Source organism: Palaemon carinicauda, chromosome 11, assembly GCF_036898095.1.
Source record: "Palaemon carinicauda isolate YSFRI2023 chromosome 11, ASM3689809v2, whole genome shotgun sequence".
In the NCBI taxonomy this organism is placed as follows: domain Eukaryota; kingdom Metazoa; phylum Arthropoda; class Malacostraca; order Decapoda; family Palaemonidae; genus Palaemon; species Palaemon carinicauda.
Genome location: NC_090735.1, coordinates 7,833,003 through 7,858,859, shown reverse-complemented (window position 1 = coordinate 7,858,859; position 25,857 = coordinate 7,833,003). Strand labels below are relative to the sequence as shown.

General features: G+C 45.7%; 1 long non-coding RNA gene across 1 annotated transcript in view; it reads left to right on the top strand.

Annotated features, from left to right (window-relative positions):
• Positions 1-25,098, top strand: part of LOC137649573 (uncharacterized) — a 35,860-nt gene extending 10,762 nt beyond the window's left edge. Inside the window, exons 2-3 of the long non-coding RNA XR_011045786.1 lie at positions 6,050-6,179; positions 24,794-25,098. This is a non-coding gene — a long non-coding RNA (uncharacterized lncRNA). The remainder of the gene's footprint in view (positions 1-6,049; positions 6,180-24,793) is intronic.
• The last annotated feature ends 759 nt before the right edge of the window (positions 25,099-25,857 follow it).

Genomic DNA, 25,857 nt, shown 5'->3' with positions numbered 1-25,857 from the left:
GATGAGGTGTCGGATGATGAGGAGGCACACCTTGATCCCTCATCAGACGTGGACGAATCTAAGCTTTCTCCACTGTCGATTGATTTTCGTAAGGTCTTGGCTCTACTCAGGGAGATTTACCCAGACCACTTCGTCTCTGCTATTCCCCGCTCTCCACCATCTGAGTTTTCGCTGGGCGTACAACAAGCTAAGTCCAACTATACTAAGCTTGTCCTAGCTAGATCCTCCAAGAGGGCTTTAAGGATCTTAGGGGAGTGGCTGCAGTCTAAACAACACCTTGGCAAGACTTCCTTCATGTTCCCTCCAACGAAGCTCGCTTCGAAAGGTAGCGTTTGGTATGCCACAGGGGAAGCACCAGGCTTAGGAGTACCTGCCTCTGCCCAGGCTGACTTCTCAAGTCTGGTGGACTCGCCTCGGAGAACCGCTATGAGACGCTCGAAGGTTTGTTGGACCTTCTCAGACCTGGATCATTTACTGAAAGGGTTGTTCAGAGCATTTGAAATGTTCAACTTTCTCGACTGGTGCCTGGGGGCCCTCAGCAAGAAAACCTCTCCTGCGGACAAAGATTCTGCCATGCTATTAATGTCCTGCATGGATAAGGCCATCAGAGATGGATCGGGTGAGCTAGCGTCGTTATTTGTATCAGGGGTGTTGAAGAAAAGGGAACAACTGTGTACCTTCCTTTCCGCCAGCATTACACCTTGCCAACGGTCACAACTCCTTTTTGCTCCTCTCTCAAAGTTCCTCTTTCCCGAGGAGCTAGTTAAGGACTTGTCTGCTGCCCTGATACAAAAGGACACGCACGATCTTGTAGCCTCATCGGCTCGTAAGTCTAAGGTTGCCACCTCAGTCCCCAAGACTTATCGCTCCCCAGTGGCTGATACCCCGGCTACGAGGTTCATACCGCCCTTTCGTGGTAGAGCCCCCAGCCGAGGAAGCTCCCGCCCAGACTCTCACAGGAGCAAGTCTAGGAAAGGATCCAGGACATCTAAGGGAAAGAACTGACTCTCAGTTTCTCCAGACAACAGTAGGAGCCAGACTCAAGATCTTCTGGCGAGCCTGGGAGAAGAGAGGTGCAGACGCACAGTCTGTCAGTTGGCTGAGGTACGGTTACAGGATTCCATTCTGCCTCAAACCACCTCTGACCACATCGCCCATCAACCTCTCTCCCAACTACAAAGAAGAGGACAAGAGGCTAGCATTGCAACAGGAGGTGTCGCTACTTGTGCAGAAGAAGGCAGTGGTTATAGTCCGGGACCATCAATCCCCGGGCTTCTACAACCGTCTCTTTCTTGTGGCCAAGAAGACAGGAGGTTGGAGACCGGTGCTGGACGTCAGCTCTCTCAACGAGTATGTCACCAAGCAGACGTTCACGATGGAGACGACCAAGTCGGTCTTAGCAGCGGTCAGACAGGAGGACTGGATGGTCTCGTTGGACTTGAAAGATGCATACTTTCACGTTCCCATTCATCCAGACTCCCAACCTTTCCTGAGATTCGTTTTCGGAAAGGTTGTCTATCAGTTCCAAGCCCTGTGTTTTGGCCTAATCACAGCTCCTATGGTCTTTACTCATCTGATGAGGAATGTAGCGAAATTCCTACACTTATCGAACATCAGAGCCTCCCTCTACCTAGACGACTGGCTGTTGAGAGCCTCCACGAGTCGTCGTTGTCTGGAGAACCTCAATTGGACTTTAGACTTAATCAGAGACCTAGGTCTATTAGTCAATATAGAGAAATCTCAACTCATTCCCTCCCAATCCATTGTGTACCTGGGAATGGAGATTCAGAGTCAGGATTTTCGGGCTTTTCCATCGGCCCCCAGGATAAACCAAGCCCTAGAGTGCATCATGAGCATGCTGAAGAGGAGCAATTGCTCAGTGAGACAGTGGATGAGTCTCACAGGGACCCTCTCATCACTGGCCCTGTTTGTCGAGCTAGGAAGACTCCACCTCCGCCCTCTTCAATTCCATCTTGCTGCTCATTGGGACAAGGGGTCGACTCTAGAAGCAGTCTCTATCCCTATCAACCAAGAGATGAAGACCACTCTCCTGTGGTGGAAGCACAATCTCCTTCTCAAGGAGGGTCTATCATTGGCCATCCAGACCCCCAATCTTCATCTCTTCTCAGATGCATCGGACTCGGGCTGGGGTGCGACCTTGGACGGACGGGAATGCTCAGGAGTATGGAACAAGGAACAAGGATTACTCCACATCAACTGCAAGGAACTGTTAGCAGTTCATTTAGCCCTGTTGAACTTCAAGTCCCTCCTGCTAGGCAAAGTGGTGGAGGTGAATTCAGACAACACCACAGCCTTGGCTTACATCTCCAAGCAAGGAGGGACCCATTCGAGGAGCCTTTACGAGATCGCAAGGGACCTCCTCATTTGGTCAAGAGGTCTAAACCTCACTCTGGTCACGAGGTTCATCCAGGGCGATATGAATGTTTCAGCGGATCGCCTCAGCAGAAGGAATCAGGTCATTCCCACGGAATGGACCCTCCACAAGAGTGTGTGCAACAGACTTTGGACCTTGTGGGGTCAACCTACCATAGATCTGTTTGCCACCTCCATAACCAAGAGACTTCCGCTTTATTGTTCCCCTGTTCCAGACCCTGCAGCGGTTCATGTGGATGCTTTTCTTCTGAACTGGTCCCATCTCGACCTGTACGCATTCCACCGTTCAAGATAATAAACAAAGTTCTGCAGAAATTCGTCTCGCACGAAGGGACACGGCTGACGCTGGTTGCTCCCCTTTGGCCTGCAAGAGAATGGTACACAGAGGTACTGCAATGGCTAGTCGACTTCCCCAGGACTCTACCTCTAAGAGTGGACCTTCTACGTCAACCACACGTAGACAGGTTGCACCCAAACCTCCACGCTCTTCGGCTGACTGCCTTCAGACTGTCGAAAGATTCGCTAGAGCTAGAGGCTTTTCGAAGGAGGCAGCCAGTGCGATTGCCAGAGCTAGAAGAGTTTCCACTCGTAGAGTCTACCAGTCTAAATGGGAGGTCTTCCGAAGCTGGTGTAGAGCCAATTCAATATCCTCTACCAATACCTCTGTGATCAAAATATCTGACTTCCTTCTACATCTTAGGAATGGGAGATCCCTTTCTACATCTACGATTAAAGGATATAGGAGCATGTTGGCCTCAGTTCTCCGTCACAGAGGTTTGGACCTGTCTTCCAACAAGGACCTTCAAGACATTCTCAAGTCTTTTGAGACGTCTAAAGAACGTCGTCTTTCCACTCCAGGCTGGAATCTAGACGTAGTCTTAAGGTTCCTTATGACATCTAGGTTCGAACCTCTCCAGTCAGCTTCCTTCAAGGATCTTACCCTCAAGACTGCTTTTCTCGTTTGCCTTGCAACAGCTAAGAGAGTCAGTGAGGTTCATGCCTTCAGCAAGAACATTGGTTTTACAACCGAATCTGCAACATGTTCTTTTCAGCTTGGATTCCTAGCAAAGAACGAACTTCCTTCACGTCCTTGGCCTAGATCGTTCGAAATACCTAGCCTCTCCAACATGGTAGGTAACGAACTAGAGAGAGTTCTTTGCCCTGTCAGAGCTCTCAAATATTATCTGAAGAGGTCTAAACCTATTCGAGGACAGTCAGAAGCTTTATGGTGTGCCATCAAGAAACCCTCGAGACCCATGTCCAAGAATGGGCTTTCGTACTATATAAGGCTTCTGATCAGAGAAGCACATTCTCACCTAAAGGAGGAAGACCTTGCATTGCTGAAGGTAAGGACCCACGAAGTAAGAGCTGTAGCTACTTCGTTGGCCTTTAATAAAAACCGTTCTCTGCAGAGCATAATGGATGCAACCTATTGGAGGAGCAAATCAGTGTTTGCATCATTTTATCTGAAAGATGTCCAGTCTCTTTACGAGAACTGCTACACCCTGGGACCATTCGTAGCAGCGAGTGCAGTAGTAGGTGAGGGCTCAGCCACTACATTCCCTTAATCCCATAACCTTTTTTAACCTTTCTCTTGAATACTTTTATTGTTGTTTTTTTATGGTTGTTACGGTAGGCTAAGAAGCCTTCCGCATCCTTGGATTTGGCGGGTGGTCTATTCATTCTTGAGAAGCGCCTGGGTTTAAGGTTTGGTAGAGGTCCTTTAGTAGGGGTTGCAACCCCGTGTACTTTGGCACCTTTGGGTTGATTCAGCCTCCAAGAGGAACGCTGCGCTCAGTAAGGAAGACGAACTTTAAATAAAGAGGCAGAGTAACGGTTCTATTCGACTTCCTTACCAGGTACTTATTATTTCATTGTTATTTGAGATAACTGTTATATGAAATATGGGATACTTAGCTATCCTTTAATCTTGTACACTGGTTTTCACCCACCTCCCTGGGTGTGAATCAGCTACATGATTATCGGGTAAGTTTAATATTGAAAAATGTTATTTTTATTAATAAAATAAATTTTTGAATATACTTACCCGATAATCATGATTTAATCGACCCTCCCTTTCCTCCCCAGAGAGAACCAGTGGACCGAGGAATAATTGAGGAGGTGTCAACAACAAATGATTGAGTACCTGGCCACAGGTGGCGCTGGTAAGTACACCCCCTTCTAGTATTGTGATAGCTGGCGTATCCCTCCATAGAATTCTGTCGGGCAACGGAGTTGACAGCTACATGATTATCGGGTAAGTATATTCAAAAATTTATTTTATTAATAAAAATAACATTTTTACGCATTTTATGTATTACTAATGGGCCAGAGCATATTAACACAAACCTATCGATCGTCAGAAATTTGAACACCACTTGATTTCATCAGTCCATTGTTTACTATTAAGAGAATTGTTCCTGTTGTGGTATGGAAGGAATACTGGCCTTAAGGAAGCCACCTTCCTTCATCAGGAGGGAGCATCTGAATTTGTACTAACTGATATCATTGGATCCAGTCGAGTAGCTCTGACACCAAATGATGGCTACTGCCTTTAATCGAATTTGTACTAACTGATATCATTGGATCCGGTCGAGTAGCTCTGACACCAAATGATGGCTACTGCCTTTGATCGGTTGCAGTTAAACAGGCCCACTAGGGATTGATCACCAGCACTGTTGGTCAGGTGAAAGAGTTGTTGCACTTATGCTCCCCATTCCTATTATGACAGAGAAAGGTCCTTGCTTTTAGAGAGCCGCTTGCCTCTGCTAGTAGGGTGTAATGGAGCTTACTTGACCCTTGGTACCCTTAGAGGTTCATCAAGCAGAGAAAGATGCTGCTTTGGCAGCTATGGCTTTTACACATGTTACTGATGAGCAAGCGGCACTGACCCGTCGCCATAAGTCTGGTATGGGTAAGAAAAATGCTTCCCTTTGAAGCCATTCACTACCTCAAGAAGGGAATAACAGCTAATCCTTTGACTATTTCCCTTAGGTTTGATTAACCAATGCATGAGCCTAGTATTTCAGATGCTATTGACATAGGGGTAGTAGGAAATTGTCTGAGTACCCTCTTCATTCAAGGGAAGTGGAACATCTCCGTCTATATTTCCAATCCCTCCTAGTTTTTAAGGGATACTCAGTGGGGTTCCTAATTGTAGTGATATATTGATCTGCTAGCTCTTTGATTAGGTTGTTAGAGAGAATTTAGTTGGATACTTTTCTCATGGCTGTGCTTTACAGTGTCCCCTATTTATAAAACTTTCAGTACTTCACAGCCGTAGACATCTCTTGTTCAGCTTCATTGAGAAATGCATCTACATATGTGTGCGACTTTTAATGATGGGGATCTTAGGTTAGACACCCAGCAATAATATTTTTTGTACAAAGAAATTTTGGTTGCTAAGAATAGCGTGTAGATAATTATTTATTAGTATTGTTCATTTTTTCAATGTCAATAGTATTAATCAGATATTTTTGAAACTGCAAACTTATGATTATCAATCCATTAATACCAATTAATAGGTAACTTTGGCTCTTGAAAGGTCCTTTTAGATAATTATGATAGCAAGAACATCATGCTTAATTCTGTTATATAATTATACAGAAGGTTTGGCAAATTTTTAAAAATATTTTCACTTTTTTTTTTCTTTCAGGTGAATCTTGAGCAATGAGCTATGGGAGACTGGAAATTGAAGGTTTATAATAAATTTTGCTGCTCTTCAATGAGAGCATAGAATCTGTGAAAACCAATTACTGGAGCTGCATTAGCTGACATTTTTAAAGGTAATATTAATAAGGAGGATTTTTTGTTTGATTTGAATGAAATTATAGAAAAAAAAACTTTACTTTTACTTTACTTTGATGGGTGCTTTTCCAGTCCCATACAGCAGGGGAACCCCACTTTCTACAGGACCTCTGCTGTCGTTTTACCTTATTCGTTCAGAGCATTTAACGTTTCATATCGCGTATTATTCATTTACTGTTAAATTGTCACTGTTGTATGACTGTTGAAATAAAAAAGTCTTCAGTATCCTCTTGAAAGCCTTAATGTCTTCAATCATTCAAATGTTTTGTGGGAGCTTATTATATAGTCTCGGGACTGCATATTTAAAGGCTCTGGAGCCTAAAGTAGACATAAATCTAGGTTCCAACAGTTTGAAGCCAGCTGTAACTATTCTCATGTCGACAAGATTTGTTGGCTGGGCAATATGTAGCAATTATCCTAAATATTTTGGACGCCCGTTTCTGATAACTTGGTGGGTTATTGTACATATTTTAAATTCAGTTCTCGCTTTAATCGGCAGCCAGTGTAAATTTGATTAGTAGCCTATAGGGGTGATCCTTTCTCTAGGTGGGACACCTTTTATCAGTCTTGCTCCTCTGTTCTTTTTTTTTTTTTGTAATTTCTTGAGTTGCACTTTTGGTAAATTGTAATATAGTTTCAGTAGTCAATCCTGGTAATCCAGTTAATCACAAGTTTCTTTACAGAATTTTTGTCCTGGTACTTTTTTATAAACGCAATATTTCTTAGATGATAACCAGCAGTTTTTCAATATTAAACTTACCCGATAATCATGTAGCTGTCAACTCCGTTGCCCGACAGAATTTTATGGAGGGATACGCCAGCTATCACAATACTAGAAGGGGGTGTACTTACCAGCGCCACCTGTGGCCAGGTACTCAAGTACTTCTTGTTGACACCTCCTCAATTATTCCTCTGTCGTGCTTCCGGCAAGACGTTCTGGGATACGCTTATGATCTTCGAGTTTGTTCACGGCTAATTGGTGAAGTATTCTCTCAGATTTCGGCTGTCGCATTACTGGAAACCTTCTTATATTAGCTAGATAGCTTTTATATAGTCCTGATTAACGGTTAACGATCTTTTGCTTGATTTTGGAAACCCCTTTGGCTAACTCTTTGATTCAAGATGTCTGACGTTTCGCAAGCCCCCTCCCATAGACGTTGTAGGTCTTGCAATAGGCGTATTCCGAAGGCCTCGGTAGATCCTCACACCGCTTGTTCTGACTGTAGGGACAGGCCCTGTCAGTTAGAAAATCGATGTGAGGAATGCGCCGGACTTTCGGAACTGGAATTTGTCCGTCTTTTAAAATATTCATCTAAGTTAGAGAGAGGTAGAGTTAGGAGGAGTTCTTCTCACTCTTCAATGTTTTCCTCACCTCATGATCCCCTACCTTTTCCTACCCCTGTAGTGGCTACCCCCGAACCTACTGTTTGCCCTCCGCCTGATATGTCTGTTGTTTTGCGTGCTATTCAGGCCTTAGGCGATAAAGTAGAGTCAGTGGTAAGTGACCATAAGTCTCTGATGGCCGAAGTTAAGGAACTTAAGGTCAAGAGTGCAGTGGGTGGAGTTAGTGCCAGTGCTGTGACGAGTGCTAGTGTCAGTGCAGTGCCAAGTGCTAGTGTCAGTGCCAGTGTGGTGCGTGAGGATTCTTCTGTGCGAGCCAGTCGTCCTCAAAGTCCGGGACCTCTTGCAAGCTCCCATGCCCAGGGGAGAAGCAATGTCGAAGGGCATAAGGGTTCGGCAGGCCTTGTTAGGCGCACAGAAGTTTCCTCGGTGGTTGCGGGCGTGTCTTCCAAAGACCGTCACTCCCACCCGCAGACGATTGAGCCCGTCTTTTTCTCGTCCGCTGATCATCTGTCAGGGAAGAAACGTTGGTCTCAGGTCTCGAGACCACTTAAACGCAGAGTCCAGTCCGCGAGTGCTCAGCCAGGTTGCAGTCATTGGCTCAGCTCTGACTCGCCGCAGTCATCTGTCGACTGCACTCCGCCCAAGAGGAGTAAGGTTCTGCCACAACAGAGCTCGACTGTCGACCCTAAGTGGACTCTACTACAGTCCATGCAAGCACAGCTTTCGGACTTGATGCGTGAGTGTCGGGCTGAGAGTGTTGCTCCTCCGCCTCCGCCTACACTCCCTCCGCCTGCGCTCGCTCCGCCTGCGCTCGCTCCGCCTGCGCTTGCTCCGCCTGATCGCAGTACCACCTGCCAGGCGTACGATGTTGAGCCACGGTCTGAGTTTGCTGTTCCCAGTGGTGTTCAGCCTCCGCCTTCTTTAAGGAAACCTTTGCTATGGGATCAGGAGGATTATACCTCTCTTCCTCCACCTCCCTTTGCTGCTCCACCAGTGGTGCAACTCTTGGCTGAGGTACAACAACCTCTCCCGTCCATGAGTCAGTCTCCTCAGCTCTCGCTGCAGCGAGCTCAACCATCCACAAGGCAAGCTCCACTACACCTTGGCCTTGCGCCTCAGGAGCCTCAGCTTGCGAGACATTTACCTTGTTCTGCGCAGCCTCAACCTCATCACGCTCCGCTCACACCACAGGAACAGGAACTTGCTACTCCGCTTCCACCAACCGCTCAGCAAGCGCAATCCTTGGGTTCAACCGCTCATGCTAGGAGTCAGCCTCCTCCACCCATGCGCCTTCCTTCTGCTTCGTCTGCTATTCAGCCTTTGCAGTCTGAGCCTCAGGTTCTCCCTCAACAGTTACTTGTAGAGGAAACCACTACTATTGTTCCTACTCGTTCTGACTCTGCTGTTCAGCATTCTTGTCCGATACCTTCGCTTCACTCTGGTGATGAGGCGTCTGATGATGAGGAGGCACACCTGGATCCCTCATCAGACGTGGATGAATCCAAGCTTTCTCCACAGTCTATTGATTTTCGTAAGGTCTTGGCTCTACTTAGGGAGGTTTACCCAGACCACTTTGTCTCTGCTATTCCCCGCTCTCCGCCATCTGAGTTTTCGCTGGGCGTACAACAAGCTAAGTCCACCTATACTAAGCTAGTCCTAGCTAGGTCCTCTAAGAGGGCATTAAGGATCTTAGGGGAGTGGCTGCAGTCTAAGCAACACCTTGGCAAGACTTCTTTCATGTTCCCTCCAACGAAGCTCACTTCGAAAGCGAGCGTTTGGTATGCCACAGGAGAAGCACCAGGCTTGGGAGTACCTGCCTCTGCCCAGGCTGACTTCTCAAGTCTGGTAGACTCGCCTCGGAGAACTGCAATGAGGCGCTCTAAGGTTTGTTGGACCTTCTCAGACCTGGATCACTTGCTGAAAGGAATGTTTAGAGCATTTGAAATGTTCAACTTTCTAGACTGGTGCCTGGGGGCCCTCAGCAAGAAGACCTTTCCTGCGGACAAAGATTCTGCCATGCTATTAATGTCCTGCATGGATAAGGCCATTAGGGATGGATCGGGTGAGCTTGCGTCGATGTTTGTATCAGGGGTTTTGAAGAAAAGGGAACAACTGTGTACCTTCCTTTCCGCCAGCATTACACCTTGCCAACGGTCACAACTCCTTTTTGCTCCGCTCTCGAAGTTCCTCTTCCCCGAAGAGCTGGTTAAGGACTTGTCTGCTGCCCTGATACAAAAGGATACACACGATCTTGTAGCCTCATCGGCTCGTAAGTCTAAGGTTGCTACCTCAGTCCCCAAGACTTATCGCTCCCCAGTGGCTGATACCCCTGCTACGAGGTTCATACCGCCCTTTCGTGGTAGAGCCCCCAGCCGAGGAAGCTCCCGCCCAGACTCTCACAGGAGCAAGTCTAGGAAAGGATCCAGGACATCTAAAGGAAAAAACTGACTCTCCGCATCTCCAGACAGCAGTAGGAGCCAGACTCAAGATCTTCTGGCGAGCCTGGGAGAAGAGAGGTGCAGACGCCCAGTCTGTCAGTTGGCTGAGGAACGGTTACAGGATTCCATTCTGCCTCAAACCACCTCTGACCACATCGCCCATCAACCTCTCTCCCAACTACAAAGAAGAGGACAAGAGGCTAGCATTGCACCAGGAGGTGTCGCTACTTGTGCAGAAGAAGGCAGTGGTTATAGTCCGGGACCATCAATCCCCGGGCTTCTACAACCGTCTCTTTCTTGTGGCCAAGAAGACAGGAGGTTGGAGACCGGTGCTGGACGTCAGCGCTCTCAACGAGTATGTCACCAAGCAGACGTTCACAATGGAGACGACGAAGTCGGTCTTAGCAGCGGTCAGACAGGAGGACTGGATGGTCTCGTTGGACTTGAAAGATGCATACTTTCACGTTCCTATTCATCCAGACTCCCAACCTTTCCTGAGATTCGTTTTTGGAAAGGTTGTCTACCAATTCCAAGCCCTGTGTTTTGGCCTAAGCACAGCTCCTATGGTCTTTACTCATCTGATGAGGAATATAGCAAAATTCCTACACTTGTCGAACATCAGAGCCTCCCTCTACTTAGACGACTGGCTGTTGAGAGCCTCCACGAGTCGTCGTTGTCTGGAGAATCTCATTGGACTTTAGACTTAATCAGAGACCTAGGTCTATTAGTCAACATAGAGAAGTCTCAACTCATTCCCTCCCAATCCATTGTGTACCTGGGAATGGAGATTCGGAGTCAGGATTTTCGGGCTTTTCCATCGGCCCCCAGGATAAGCCAGGCCCTAGAGTGCATCATGAGCATGCTGAAGAGGAGCAGTTGCTCAGTGAGACAGTGGATGAGTCTCACAGGGACCCTCTCATCACTGGCCCTGTTTGTCGAGCTAGGGAGACTCCACCTCCGCCCTCTTCAATTCCATCTTGCAGCTCATTGGGACAAGGGTTCGACTCTCGAAGCAGTCTCTATCCCTATCAACCAAGAGATGAAGACCACTCTCCTGTGGTGGAAGCACAACCTCCTTCTCAGGGAGGGTCTATCGTTGGCCATTCAGACCCCCAATCTTCATCTCTTCTCAGATGCATCGGACTCGGGCTGGGGTGCAACCTTGGACGGACGGGAATGCTCGGGAACGTGGAACGAGGAACAAGGATTACTCCACATCAACTGCAAGGAGCTGCTAGCAGTTCATCTAGCCCTGTTGAACTTCAAGTCCCTCCTGCTAGGCAAAGTGGTGGAGGTGAACTCAGACAATACCACAGCCTTGGCTTACATCTCCAAGCAAGGAGGGACCCATTCGAGGAGCCTATACGAGATCGCAAGGGACCTCCTCATTTGGTCAAGAGGTCTAAACCTCACTCTGGTCACGAGGTTCATTCAGGGCGATATGAACGTCTCAGCAGATCGCCTAAGCAGAAGGAATCAGGTCATTCCCACGGAATGGACCCTCCACAAGAGTGTGTGCAACAGACTTTGGACCTTGTGGGGTCAACCTACCATAGATCTGTTTGCCACCTCCATAACCAAGAGACTTCCGCTGTACTGTTCCCCTGTTCCAGACCCTGCAGCAGTTCATGTGGATGCTTTTCTACTGAACTGGTCCCATCTCGACCTGTACGCATTCCCACCGTTCAAGATAATAAACAAAGTTCTGCAGAAATTCGTCTCGCACGAAGGGACACGGCTGACGCTGGTTGCTCCCCTTTGGCCTGCAAGAGAATGGTTCACAGAGGTACTTCAATGGCTAGTCGACTTCCCCAGGACTCTACCTCTAAGAGTGGACCTTCTACGTCAACCTCACGTAGACAGGTTGCACCCAAACCTCCACGCTCTTCGGCTGACTGCCTTCAGACTGTCGAAAGATTCGCTAGAGCTAGAGGCTTTTCGAAGGAGGCAGCCAGTGCGATTGCCAGAGCAAGAAGGGTTTCCACTCATAGAGTCTACCAGTCTAAGTGGGAGGTCTTCCGAAGCTGGTGTAGAGCCAATTCAATATCCTCTACCAATACCTCTGTGACCCAAATAGCTGACTTCCTTCTACATCTTAGGAATGAGAGATCCCTTTCAGCACCTACGATTAAAGGATATAGGAGTATGTTGGCTTCAGTTCTCCGCCACAGAGGTTTGGACCTGTCTTCCAACAAGGACCTTCAAGACATTCTTAAGTCTTTTGAGACGTCTAAAGAACGTCGTCTTTCCACTCCAGGCTGGAATCTAGACGTAGTCTTAAGGTTCCTTATGTCATCTAGGTTCGAACCTCTCCAGTCAGCTTCCTTCAAGGACCTTACCCTCAAGACTCTTTTTCTCGTCTGCCTTGCAACAGCTAAGAGAGTCAGTGAGGTTCATGCCTTCAGCAAGAACATTGGTTTCACAACCGAATCTGAAACATGTTCTTTTCAGCTTGGATTCCTAGCAAAGAACGAGCTTCCTTCACGTCCTTGGCCTAGATCGTTTGAAATACCTAGCCTCTCCAACATGGTAGGTAACGAACTAGAGAGAGTTCTTTGCCCTGTCAGAGCTCTCAAATATTATCTTAAGAGGTCTAAACCTATTCGAGGACAGTCAGAAGCTTTATGGTGTGCCATCAAGAAACCTTCGAGGCCCATGTCCAAGAATGGGCTTTCGTATTATATAAGGCTTCTGATCAGAGAAGCACATTCTCACTTAAAGGAGGAAGACCTTGCATTGCTGAAGGTAAGGACCCACGAAGTAAGAGCCGTAGCTACTTCGATGGCCTTTAATAAAAACCGTTCTCTGCAGAGCATAATGGATGCAACCTATTGGAGGAGCAAGTCAGTGTTTGCATCATTTTATCTGAAAGATGTCCAGTCTCTTTACGAGAACTGCTACACCCTGGGACCATTCGTAGCAGCGAGTGCAGTAGTAGGTGAGGGCTCAGCCACTACATTCCCTTAATCCCATAACCTTTTTTAACCTTTCTCTTGAATGCTTTTATTGTTGTTTTTATGGTTGTTACGGTAGGCTAAGAAGCCTTCCGCATCCTTTTGATTTGGCGGGTGGTCTATTCATTCTTGAGAAGCGCCTGGGTTAAAGGTTTGGTAGAGGTCCTTTAGTAGGGGTTGCAACCCCGTGTACTTTGGCACCTTTGGGTTGATTCAGCCTCCAAGAGGAACGCTGCGCTCAGTAAGGAAGACGAACTTTAAAAAAGAGGCAGAGTAACGGTTCTATTCGACTTCCTTACCAGGTACTTATTTCATTGTTATTTGAGATAACTGTTATATGAAATATGGGATACTTAGCTATCCTTTAATCTTGTACACTGGTTTTCACCCACCTCCCTGGGTGTGAATCAGCTACATGATTATCGGGTAAGTTTAATATTGAAAAATGTTATTTTTATTAGTAAAATAAATTTTTGAATATACTTACCCGATAATCATGATTTAATCGACCCTCCCTTCCTCCCCAGAGAGAACCAGTGGACCGAGGAATAATTGAGGAGGTGTCAACAAGAAGTACTTGAGTACCTGGCCACAGGTGGCGCTGGTAAGTACACCCCCTTCTAGTATTGTGATAGCTGGCGTATCCCTCCATAGAATTCTGTCGGGCAACGGAGTTGACAGCTACATGATTATCGGGTAAGTATATTCAAAAATTTATTTTACTAATAAAAATAACATTTTTATTACATTATACATTTGGGCATTTAGAGACAGGTTACAGTCAAGAAATACACCTTAAAATTATTTGAGTAAATTAAATTTGGATTAACCGCTTTATGGATTATGAGGATTATGGAGTGTCAATTGCATTAGTACAATTAAGTTTATGGATTTGATCAGTATTGAAATTAGATAATTTTATTCATAATTAGTTATTCAAGGCAGAATTTTATTGGTATTAGATTTCAGTAGGATTGTTTTCATTTTGTACTTCATTGGCAATTGTTAGTTGGACTAATAATTAGTTATTCAAGGCAGAATTTTATTGGTATTAGATTTCAGTAGGATTGTTTTCATTTTGTACTTCATTGGCAATTGTTAGTTGGACTAATCCTACGTTTTATACAGTAAAGGGAGATGAAGATTTCAAGTGTTCATTAGAAGACTAAGGTAGTAATGGATTACTAATGAATTAAGGTGGGATTTGATCACCAATATATTAGGATAGTGTTGAATTCGCAATGTATGGTCTTACATGAATGCAAACCCTAGTCCTTTTATTAGGACTAGGTTGCTAAGATTTATAATGGTGTCCATAGTTACAGATGTGTGGAAGGGAGGCCCTAACTTCTCGCCAGAACACCAAGAAGTCACTTTATTTTTACATAGTGTATGTGTTTGTAATGGTGGATATTGAACCCTTCCCTGGGATTGCTGGACATAAGTGCAGAATCTTCATGAGTAGATGTGGATCCTATTCTTTATGTGCCTCTAGCGTGGGTCATGATTGTTTGCAGTCTTGCCCATGCAATTAGTGTAAGGATTGGCCATCAGTCAAAACAAAATATCCATCTCTGTGGTCATCCTCAAAAACGAGAAAGTCCACAGTTGTTGTTGTTCTGGTACCTGAACTTTTGACCCCCTCCTCTGGGTGGGTGACAAGTATTGATGGAATTTCTTCTCTCCCTCATGAGTAAGCTACAAGAGAGTTGATAGTAGCTGGTTACCCAGAAGACATAGCTATTCTCTGCTCTTCGCCTAGTAAATAGCCTCAAACTTGAGTTGAGGAATGGTAAGGAAATGTCCATAAGGACTTGCCAGCTTCTTTGGGATTAGAGGCATAAAATGCTGCAAGTCGTGGGTACTTTCAAGCCAGTATCTTCCTCATCTGCCACATGGGCAGAGGAATTCCCTCATTTGGACCCCCCTCCTCATATGTATTCAAAGTGGTTCAGACCATAGAAACAGTTACGGCAACTTCAAGGAAGAAGTAGTGACCTTGAACTACCCCTCTGACTAGTCTAATTTAATAAACCTTGCTCTCCATTTTGTGTTTACCGATCTCGGTGCACCTTGCAGAGGTGAAAGACATGCACTGTGAAGAGGCACCTTTTATGGCAAGTAAAACAAGGGCCATCATGTTATTGGATTCTTTGGAACACTGAGAGACCTTGCATCCTCTCCTGTTAGCTCTCACACCCTGGACAGCACTCCCACCTATATGCGCACACTCATCAATATGTTCATGCCTTTTCTGGAGTGTTAATCACCTACGCGCTCCTGCTCTCCCCAACACATTTCCTGCACATGCTGTCCTTCACACATGTTCTCATTCCCTGCTATGCATCCCCTGACGAACGAGCGATCTTCTTCAGATGCACCTGTTTGCTCACACCAAGAGAGGATGCACCCCTTCTATCAAAGTAGGTTCTCCTGCGTCATGTCCTCTTATTTTACAATGCACTCTGAGGAGCCTGAAACCACTTCAAGCTCTCTATTTTGGACACTTGCAACTCCCTGCACTCACTCTTATGTGGATGAGGATTCACCATTACAGGCTGGCTCTTCTAGTTTCTATCATCTACCTACTCATGATTGCTCACCTTATCATTTTAGGTTGCAAGAAAGTACATTGGCCTGCACATGCTAGCACTTTAATGCCGGAAAGTAGTCTCCAGTTACAAAGCGCCAGTACAATTTGTATCACTCAGGTGTTTACAACAGATTTTGCAGACACTCGTTTAGCAATGTAAAGCAACTAGCACATATCCTAGCAATGAAAAATAACTAGCACATAGTCAAAAGTACATGCATGTTTTGATTGAGGCGAGATCCTCAGAGGAGGATATCTAGAGGGGGAGATTTTCACAAGATCGGCAGTTGCTACAAGGACAAAGTATTGTCCGTACCATGTTCTAATGGTCATCTTCTCACGTATGCATTCTCCAGACCATGGTATTGAGTTGGTCCAAGGGTTCTTCCAACAGGATAGCGCAAACCCCTCTGCGGTACAGGGAATAAGTCAGCCAAGGTTTGCACTGGAGCTAGGGAGTCAAGAATTGAGCCACAACAGTGTACTGTCTCCTCGATGTGAAGAGGGGTCGACGTAGATTACAGATCCTGTAACCCCCAAACAAGGTACCGCTCCAGGGGAGGCAGAGAACTTGGAGATGGAGTTGACATTCATCAAAGTGCTCTGATCATAAAGATAACAACTTAAGGTGAGGCTTTAAGGAACCCTGCGAAAGGAGGAAAGACCTCGATTAATTGGCCCTTTGGTGCTCTGCAATGGTAAAAATTTCTTTAGTCGGAACCTGCTGAAGAGGCAATCTAATAGGAAGCAGGTCGTACAGGATCTTACTCCTGACCTTATTCCATCATTGCAGATTCTATGTTCCTGAAGGATCGAGCCCTTTTCCCCTTCCAACCGACATGGTGGAGAGACTGGGCATAATCTTTTCTTCTTCTTAGACTGCTGTTATGGAAGCCACCTCTATGGCCAGTCTCCAAGCAACATCCTGGCTGGACCATCAGTCCAATATAGAATCGTACAGTACTTTGCTTTTCAGAATTTACGTGACTAGGAGGAAAAAGAATTTTACAGACTTGGTCTTATCCAGAGCCAAAGCGGTTACTTTTTTGATGCTCTTTGAGTTAATATGCTGATATACACTTCAGTTCCTGTTAACAGCATTTTTGTAGATGATTATGCCCTTGACTAGTGAGTAATAGTGACAGTGATGTCATCGTAATTTAGGAATGTAACATGGAACTTCATTGCTCTCCGTCAATAGAAGAACTTCGAATCTGATGCATCTTCATCTCTTAGCACAGAAAGCTGATCCTTGCATTAATTGAACTTGGTGCGCACTGCCAGAAGGAAGAAAAAAGAGAAGTCACTGCCCTTCTTTTTCATCTTTTTAGATAATTAGTCCTTCAAGTTACATATGGGTCAATCCTATTGTTTCTTTCCCCATGGGAGCTTGTGTTTACCAATCCTTCATTGAGGATGGAAAAAAAAGCGTAATTTCATCCGTTAACAATGGGAATGCCATCCCACCTGTTTGCGATCACAGCCCTATTTCTCGATTGGGTGCTCCTAGAGTAGGCTACTCTAGTGCCATGGCATTTGATCAGACTCTTCTACTTGAGTGCCATTGCATCTGATCACATGCTCCTTTCACCTCAGCTGTTCGTGATCGAACCCATCTATGGTAGCGCCACCTCACATGCGAGTGATTAAGCACATCTATTTAAGTTCCATCTCATATGCTCTTTCCACCACCTGCTCGCAATTGATCATTGCAGAATCTTGTTTGCTCGCAATCAATCATGCACCACTTAACCTTCTTACAATCGTGCACCACCTCACCTGCCTGCAAGAGAACTTCCCTATGGGAAAACCACAGCCACCTCGCCTGCTTGCAAGGGTGCTCCCCTACTGTAGCATCACCTCACTTGCTTGTGCTAATGCTCTCATTCATTGGACTTAAACTGGGTGTGCCTGTCTCTTCACGCTCATTCATCTGACTTGGAGCATCCTCATGCTTATGCGCTCCTACATATTCGCACATAAGTACGCTTACGATTTTACACACACTTCTGATCGAATGCACTTCCTCAAGAGGCAAGCATTCATCCAATTTTGATGTCATGTCTCTTATTGGGAACACACTATTGTTCATAGACGCCCTTCTAGAAAAGTACACTCATTTGTTGCCAAGCTGAATCACACTTTTATTGAAGAACTCAGGTTTTTTTGTAGTTAAGAAAATTACAAATATTTTTCAATAATCCTAATAGATAAATAAATTTTGTAAAGAAATCTGAGAAAGGTTTACTTCCAATTCACTAAGAGGAATAAAGTAAAAGAATGTCTTGATCCTATGATAATATTTTTAATAACTCTTAGGTTGTAGGATAGGTCACTTAATCTAGGCCATTGTTTGTTACAGTAACAAGTTATTAGATCAGTACATAGCCTGGTTTAGATTCATACAAAGGAGTACTAAAATCTGGAGCTTGTAATTTGAAGTCATGTCGACTTGCTAAAGATTCAGTGATGTATACACACTTTAATAGTCAAAACAAGAGTTAATTTGTTAGTTGAAATAAAATGAAATCAGTAATTTGATTAGACAATGATAGGTCGGTTAAGGGACAGAGGCAGGATACGGAAGCCAATGGAGGATAAAGGCAGGATTATATGATTCATGGCTAAAGTTGGATTAACATTGATTAATCATTGGTAAAAGATACATTATTGTTCTGTGTTTATAAACATTAGAGACGTGACTCCGGTGAGACAAGGTTGCCGTTTTAATAGTGTTGAATAGGTTACCCCATGGATGAAGTATACCCAGTAAGTAAAAACCAATACTGTTGAATAAACTCTTCAATAAACTAATTAAGACTGGGTTTGCCAGTCAGGGAATGTGATAAGAATTTCCATAGTTTAAGGTAACATGAGGAAGATGGGTAGAATAGACTGGTTCTTTGATTAAAAGTTAATCAGAAAATTCACTTGAATTAATTAATTGAAATGATAGGACAGTTGGAATTAATTTATGGAGGATCAATATAATAATTATAATTAGAATTTAGTATGCCATTTCAATTATGAAAGTGATACATTTGTTTGATAAATTTATTAAGTTCCTGGTCTTCTTTTTTTTCTTTTTTTTTTTAAATTGAAAAAAAAAAAATTCCACAGCACTATACTCTTGTATACAGTAATATTCTACTCCTGAAACTGTTACCATGTCAGTATTTTTTTTTTTCCTCAATTTATATATAGCTTTTTTATATAAATGTTTTATGAGTATTGTATGTGTTTGACCAGGTATCTTCTGTGGTGAATGGTAAATGTTTTATATAAGGAATAATGTTTTTTTAAGTAGTCTCTTGGAAGAGGATTACCAGAGGCTAGCCATTCTATTATTGTAGTGAAGTACAGTATCTTTTTTATTAGAATTTAGTAAGTAATATTTCTCCACTTTACAAAATGTATTTTTAATTTTTCGGGCTCTCGTCATGTAGATCCTGCGGGTTCTCACGACAGCAGGAGTCCTTCGGGTCTCCGTCATGCTGAACCTTCGGGTTCTCATGACAGCAGGAGTCCTTTGGGTCTCCGTCACGCTGAACCTAAGGGTTCTCATGACAGCAGGAGTCCTTCGGGTCTCCGTCACGCTGAACCTTCGGGCTCTTGCGACTTGAAACCTTCGGGTCTCCGTCACGCTGAACCTTCGGGCTCTTGCGACTTGAAACCTTCGGGTTTCTGTTACGCTGAACCCTCGGGCTCTCGTAACGATGGTAACGTTGAACCTCTGGTTTCTCGTAACGATGGTAACGTTGAACCTCTGGTTTCTCGTAACGATGGTAACGTTGAACCTCTGGTTTCTCGTACCGTCAGTCACGCTGATCCTTCGGGGTCTTGTGACAGAGGAACCTCGGTTCCTCGTTACGTTGATCCTTCGGGGTCTCGTAATCTAGTTTGTCATTATTTCAACTATTTTATATTACATAATAATATCTTTTATTTGTTCTGACACAGATACAAACCTTCGCTATTTATAGAGTATTACTTTCGGTAACGCTGAAAACCAGCCAAGACAATTTTAGTGAGGGATAATTACCCCATCCGCTAGTTAGCGGGAGGGGGTTGGGGTAGACTGGCTACCCCGCTCACTCACACATGTTGGTTGAGTAACCACTTTTGCTTTTGGCTCGGTAGAGTGCGGACGTGCCGTCTCTCTCTCCCTTTAAACAAACTGCCTTGACTATTATTTTTCCTTTTTCTTTTGTGTGTATCGGCGTGTGTTACAACACCTGTTCCGAGTGTAGGGAGTGGCCTGCCTCCCAGTGGGAGAGGTTTGTACGTAAGAAAAAGAAAAAGTCTAAACGCGAGTCTTCGCTTTCGCGGTCTTCCTCGAAATCGAAGAAATCGCGGGCTTCTACTTCCTCTACGCCCAAATCTCTACCTGAAGCTAATCCTCGACGAGGCCCTTCCGGGGCACGGTCGAGCAGTAGCGCAGGGTTTGTGACTCCAGGTCAACCCTGGGGGATAGGCGAGGGTGGCGGCTCCCCTAGTGAGTCGGCTCCTTCTCTTCCCCCAGGGAGAGTCTGTTCCTTTCCAGACCTTGTGTCTTTGTGGCCATCGCTGGGCGTCGATGGTCCCCCTACGAAGGAAGTTCTTCTCGAACTCCTCCGAAGGGGAGCAGAGAGAAGGCAGTCATCTTCTTCCTCTGCAGAGGTCGATCCTCCTCTTCTGGGCGCAGGCGCTGTTGCCCATCGGTCAGGCAGAGAGTCTGGTTCCGACCCAAGGAGTAAGCTAACCCAACGGGCGGTGGTAGGGGCTCTCTCCAAGGCAAGCTTCCCCTTCAGGGGAACATATCTCGTTCGCGAGAGAAGATTGCCTCTCTACATTGGCAATCTCCTTACGCTTTACGTTCTCCTCCGAGGGTGGAAAGAGAACCATGTTATAAGCGTAGTTCTCCTTCGGGTGAACTCTCCTCCCCTGCGGAGGAATTATCTGTAGACCTTAATCAGCCTCCCCCTCAGGCGGAGTCTGTTGAACGTTCCTCTCCGGAGGTTCATAGAGTGGAGGGGTGGGTAACCCCTCTCCACCCTGGACGTTCTCCTCCTTGGGCTGTGAGGAGACGTCTTTTTGAACCTGCTGGTTCTCCTCACGTTGACTCTTCGGGGTCTCGTGACGGTCACTCTTTGGGCTGGCGTGATCGTGAACCTTCGGGCTCTCGTCATGTAGATCCTACGATTTCTCATGACAGCAGGAGTCCTTCAGGTCTCCGTCCTGCTGAACCTTCGGGTTTCTGTTACGCTGAACCCTCGGGCTCTCGTATCGATGGTAACGTTGAACCTCCGGGTTCTCGTACCGTCAGTCACGCTGATCCTTCAGGGTCTTTTGACAGAGGAACCTCGTTTCCTCGTTACGTTGATCCTTCAGGGTCTCATAATCTGAGTTACGCTGAACCCTTGGGCTCTCGTAACTTTAGTCACGCTAACACTTCGGTGTATCGTGACAGAGAAACTTCAGTTTCTTGTTGCGTTGATCCTTCGGGTTCGCGCAACGCAGTTCACACTGAACTTTCGGGCTCTCGTGATCATAGTCATTCTTTTTATGATGTAGTTTTCAAACTCCCGTTGTGTTGATTGTTTGCGTTCTCACAACACAAGCTATCGTGAACCTTCGGGTGAGCGTAGCAGTGAGTTCTCTCACCAACCTTAGAGCTCTCGCGCGCATGACCAACTTGTCATATGCGAACAAAATGGCGAACGTGGCGCGCGGGTTCATCCTATGGCGTGCCATATGCCATAACATCCTGTTGCTCACTATGTGCTCGAACCTGTTGTGCGCCATGCGCGCGAACAACATATTGGGCGCCGTGCGCCTGAACAACATATTGCGCGCCGTGCGCCTGAACAACATATTGCGCGCCACGAGCACCCTTCCGCCTTCCGATCTTGCCTGTAGGGAAGCCTCCCTCAGACAAAAGGGTTAGGAAACCTGCCCAGGTTCCTAAACCCAGGGAGCAGTGCCTTCCTAAGGACCTCCCCCTTAGTTCCTCGGGAGCCCGTGACCTCCCGTGGCTTAGCACCTTATTCAATGTAATGCGCCAAGCCATGAAAGGAGTCGTTCCCCGCTCCCAGTCCTTAGGTGACACACCTAGGATCCCTTTATCGCCTCCTCTCTTCCCAGGGTCTTCTCCTCCCTCCGATCCTAGGAGTTTGGAAGATTCCGCACTGGCGAGTCCTCCTGGCAAGGGGAGACGGTCATCCCCTCGCAAAAGACCTCTGGAGGAGATTAGGCATGAACCTCAGGGTAGCCCCCCTGCAGTTCAAGACACCACATGCTAGACCAAAGGGGAAAAGGAAAAGGATTCGTCCTTGGCCCCCCAAGGAGGATAGGGGTACTTTCTATGGAGACTCCTTCCGTCCCGTACCGGTCAAGATAGTGTCTAAGGAGGCACGACCTGCGACCAGACAGGACTCGTCCCGTAAGGCAGCGGACTTACATTCCACCTGTAAGCCGACGGAGTCCTCTAGGCCCTTGGGGACAGAGGACCTCCGGCCTCGTGAGAGGGAACCGAAGGATTTGTTCACCATCCCCAAATCCTCGGCCAGGCTTCCTTCCTCACTGCCTCCCAGGCAGCCAGAAGCGAGCACCTCCTCGGCAGTCTCCCTATCCCCAGTCTATCCAGTTGACGACTTCGACCCACTCCGGGCTCCTATAGATGAGAGCTCGGACGTGGAAGGGCAGAGCGATCTCGAGGATTACGCTCTGCCAGCAGCCGCTAGCCCTAAGCTTACGGAGGATGAGAGGAAGGAGTTGAACACGCCTTCTGGCAGGTTCTAGCCTGCATCCGTTCCATCAGTGGACTTCCAGATCCATCGGCAGCCCCTCTAGATGGAAAAGAAACGGTCCTTGACCAGTTCTACGGCACTCAGAAACCTCAAAGGACCAGTGCAGCTTTGCCCTGGTCAAAGGGTTGAAGGGTGCCAAACAGAAGGCAGTGTCCCAGGCAACTGGGTCCACCTCCTCTCCACTCCAGCTCATCCTCCAAGCTCCTACCTCCTCCGTATGTGTTTCAGAGGAGGTACTACGAGATCCTTGGGGAATCTCTTCCAACGCTGCCTCTCGACCACTCTATAGAGGCACTCTCGAAGGCCACACCCTTCGAGAAACTTACGGGACTTCCAGTCTCCTTTTCGGCCTCTGAAATCCTAAACCAGGAGAAAGTGGCGAAGTATGCCATGCAGGCTACCTCGTAGCTGGATTTCTGGTTAGGATCCTTAGGACAACTGATGCGGTCTAAGGACCTGTCTTGGGAGTCCTCCAGGAAGTCTTTGGATTTCCTATTGTCTGGCACTTGGGCCATCAAGTTCCTCTCCCATCAGGTAGTGAACCTTTTGGCCAACACTATCCTGAAGAGGAGAGATGCCCTCATAGGCAAGTTCCATAGACGTCTCCCTCAGGCCGAAGTAGCGAGACTGAGAAATGCTCCTTTCGAGGGCAATTCTTTGTTCCATCCCGAGGATGTCGAGCGGGTGGCAGAGAGGTGGAGGAAGTCCAGTCAGGACTCCCTTATCCAAAAGGTCTCAACACCTAGACCTTACCCCTCTCAGCCACAGCGGAAAGCACAGCAAAACCCGCAACCGAAAAGGGCTAGAGACCCAAAACAGCAGGGTAAAAAGTGTGCGAAGCAGGCCTTTCACAGCAAAAAGTCCTTTCGTGGAGGAAAGGGTAAGAAGGGATCCGGCCGAGGCCGGTCCCAATGAGACAGGCAATCCTCCCATTTTCCCACGTGTGGGGGGATGCCTGCAAAGCTGCTGGCAGAGGTGGCTTCACCACGTGGCCAAACCCTGGATGGTCGAGGTGATTCGTTCAGGGTATCGTATCCCGTTCACGCTCTCTCCCCCTCCACTGACTCGAGTGCCGATTCCATCGAACTCCTGTGCGGATCCCCTCATGGCAGAAGTCCAGTCCGTGTTGGAGAAGGACGCTCTCCAGGAGGTCCTCGACGGGTCCCCAGGCTTCTACAGTCGACTCTTTCTTGTGAAAAAGGCGTCTGGAGACTGGAGACCAGTCGTCGACCTCTCGGCCCTGAACAGGTTTGTTGAACACACACCTTTCAGGGTGAAGACAGCCGACACAGTCAGACAAGCGATAAGACACAGGACTTCATGTGCACTCTAGCTATAAAGGACGCATACTTCCAGATCCCAATTCACCCGTCTTCCAGGTAGTATCTGAGATTCATGTTCAATTGGAACCATTACCAGTTCAGAGTGCTGTGTTTCAGTCTTTCCAAGCACCCCAGGTATTCACGAGAGTATTCGCCTTAGTAACCCACAGGAGCATGGAAACCTTCTCCTTTGGTCCTGTGGTGGCCGCACAACAAGTGATCAGGCTCCTTGATGGAAAAGTAGCAGAGGGTTGAGGGCTGAGGTTACCCGGGTTAGTCTGGGGTGAATGAAAAGAATGTCTGGCTCTGTTCTTTCTTTCTCCTTCTCCCCCCTTGGGGAAACAGCTCTGCTAGACCGAAGCATAACTGACCTCGCCCTTCTGCAGGTAAGATTCATTTTCCTAGTGCATCCTGAGTATGAATAAATACTTTGTTACGTCACCAATACCTCGTGAGGGAGGGTATTGGATATGTCTTAGAACTCATGCTTATCCTCAAGTTCCTACGTAAAGACAAGCTACGAGTCTCTCTCACACAACCTTCTGCAGGCCGCTATCATCGAGTTACCTTGTAACTACTTTGATTTTAGCAAGGGTAGGGTTCCTACTAATTAGATCAAAGATCAATTAGAGGGAACCCCGGGTCATGACCAAGGCCAGTTGGTAGAACTTCCTCCTTCCTAAGAGTAAGTCACCCTGTAAATAGTGAAGGTTTGTATCTGTGTCGGAACAAATAACAAATTTGGAAATAATTTGTATTTTTCCTAACGTACAAACCTGGAGCTATTTATACAAATTGGCCCGCCACCCTGTCCCCCTAGAAGTCCTGCCAGAAAGCAAAAGTGGTGACTCAACCGACAGGTGTGAGTGAGCGGGGTAGCTAGTCTACCCCAACCCCCTCCTGCTTACTAGCTGATGGGGTAATTATCCCTCACTAAAATTGTCTTGGCTGGTTTACAGCGTTGCCAAAAGTAATACCCTATAGATAGCTCCAGATTTGTATGTTAGGAAAAATACAAATTTCCAAATTTGTTATTTTTTAGCATTCATTTTGCAGAATGTTTTACTAAAAGTATAGTCTTGATATTGAAGTGCACAGTAGAATATTTTAAAAAGACATTATCTCTACAATTAACATTTTATTTATTTTTCAGACCAGAAGCATCAAACGAGAAGGAAAGATTATAACCACCTGCTTAAAAGAAAATGACTACTTATATCCTCTTGCTCAAAACAGGAAATTAACCTGCAAATAATATGCACATGCACTAACTATAGTGAGACATTGTAAATAACATCAAGAGGAAGATACAACAGTAAATCTGGGATTGACTACGGAAAAACAATCCATTACCAAATCATGTCGACTGAAGTGGCCACTCTTATCATGCAACGTTTCTGAGTATTGAAATACCCTTGTGAGAAATAGTACAAATATCTTGAAATGCACAATTTACCAGAGTTATTGAAATTTTATGGAGTTTTGTGTTAACAATTGTCATTCCATTTTTATCACATAGGTTCAATAGTAATCACTAACTGAAGGTAAAGAAATGAGAAGTTGCAGTAAATAAGTAATATCAACTTTGACAACAAAGATATATCCGATTATTTCAAGTTTATCAAAGTGTGTTTATTTCAGAAGGGCATAAATTTAAGTTGTACTGAGTTTAGTAGCAACTATTTTATTAGCTCTTAATCTTTACAAAAGTCAGTGCATATAAAACTATTTCTAGTTAGTGTTTAATTCTTTGCATCTTTCCGTAAAAGAAAATATTTACATGTGATGCTATTTTTCTATTAGATTTTAAACACCCAAAATTTTACTTGAAATTTAGGTTCAGATTCACATTTATGAGCTGCTTTGACTTTCTAATTTAAATTCAAATTGCAATTTCTTTATTATTATTTATTAAACAAGCACAGTCACTCATTTAGTTATCTGCAAACTGTCATGGCTAATACGAACATACATAATGTTAATGGATTCCTATTATTTTTTAAAATAGTTAGCTGTCATTTTTATAGGTAATGTTAAATTGACGTTGTCGTATTGTAAATGTTTTTGTTGGAGGAAGAAATTTAACATAACAAATTAAGACCATCAAATGTAAATGAAGAGTGACTTCCTTAGAAATTTGCTGCTCGTTTTCAATTTTCATTAACTTGCTGTTAAATCTAATGTCAATTTCCTCTGGACCTATTAACATGCTTCAAG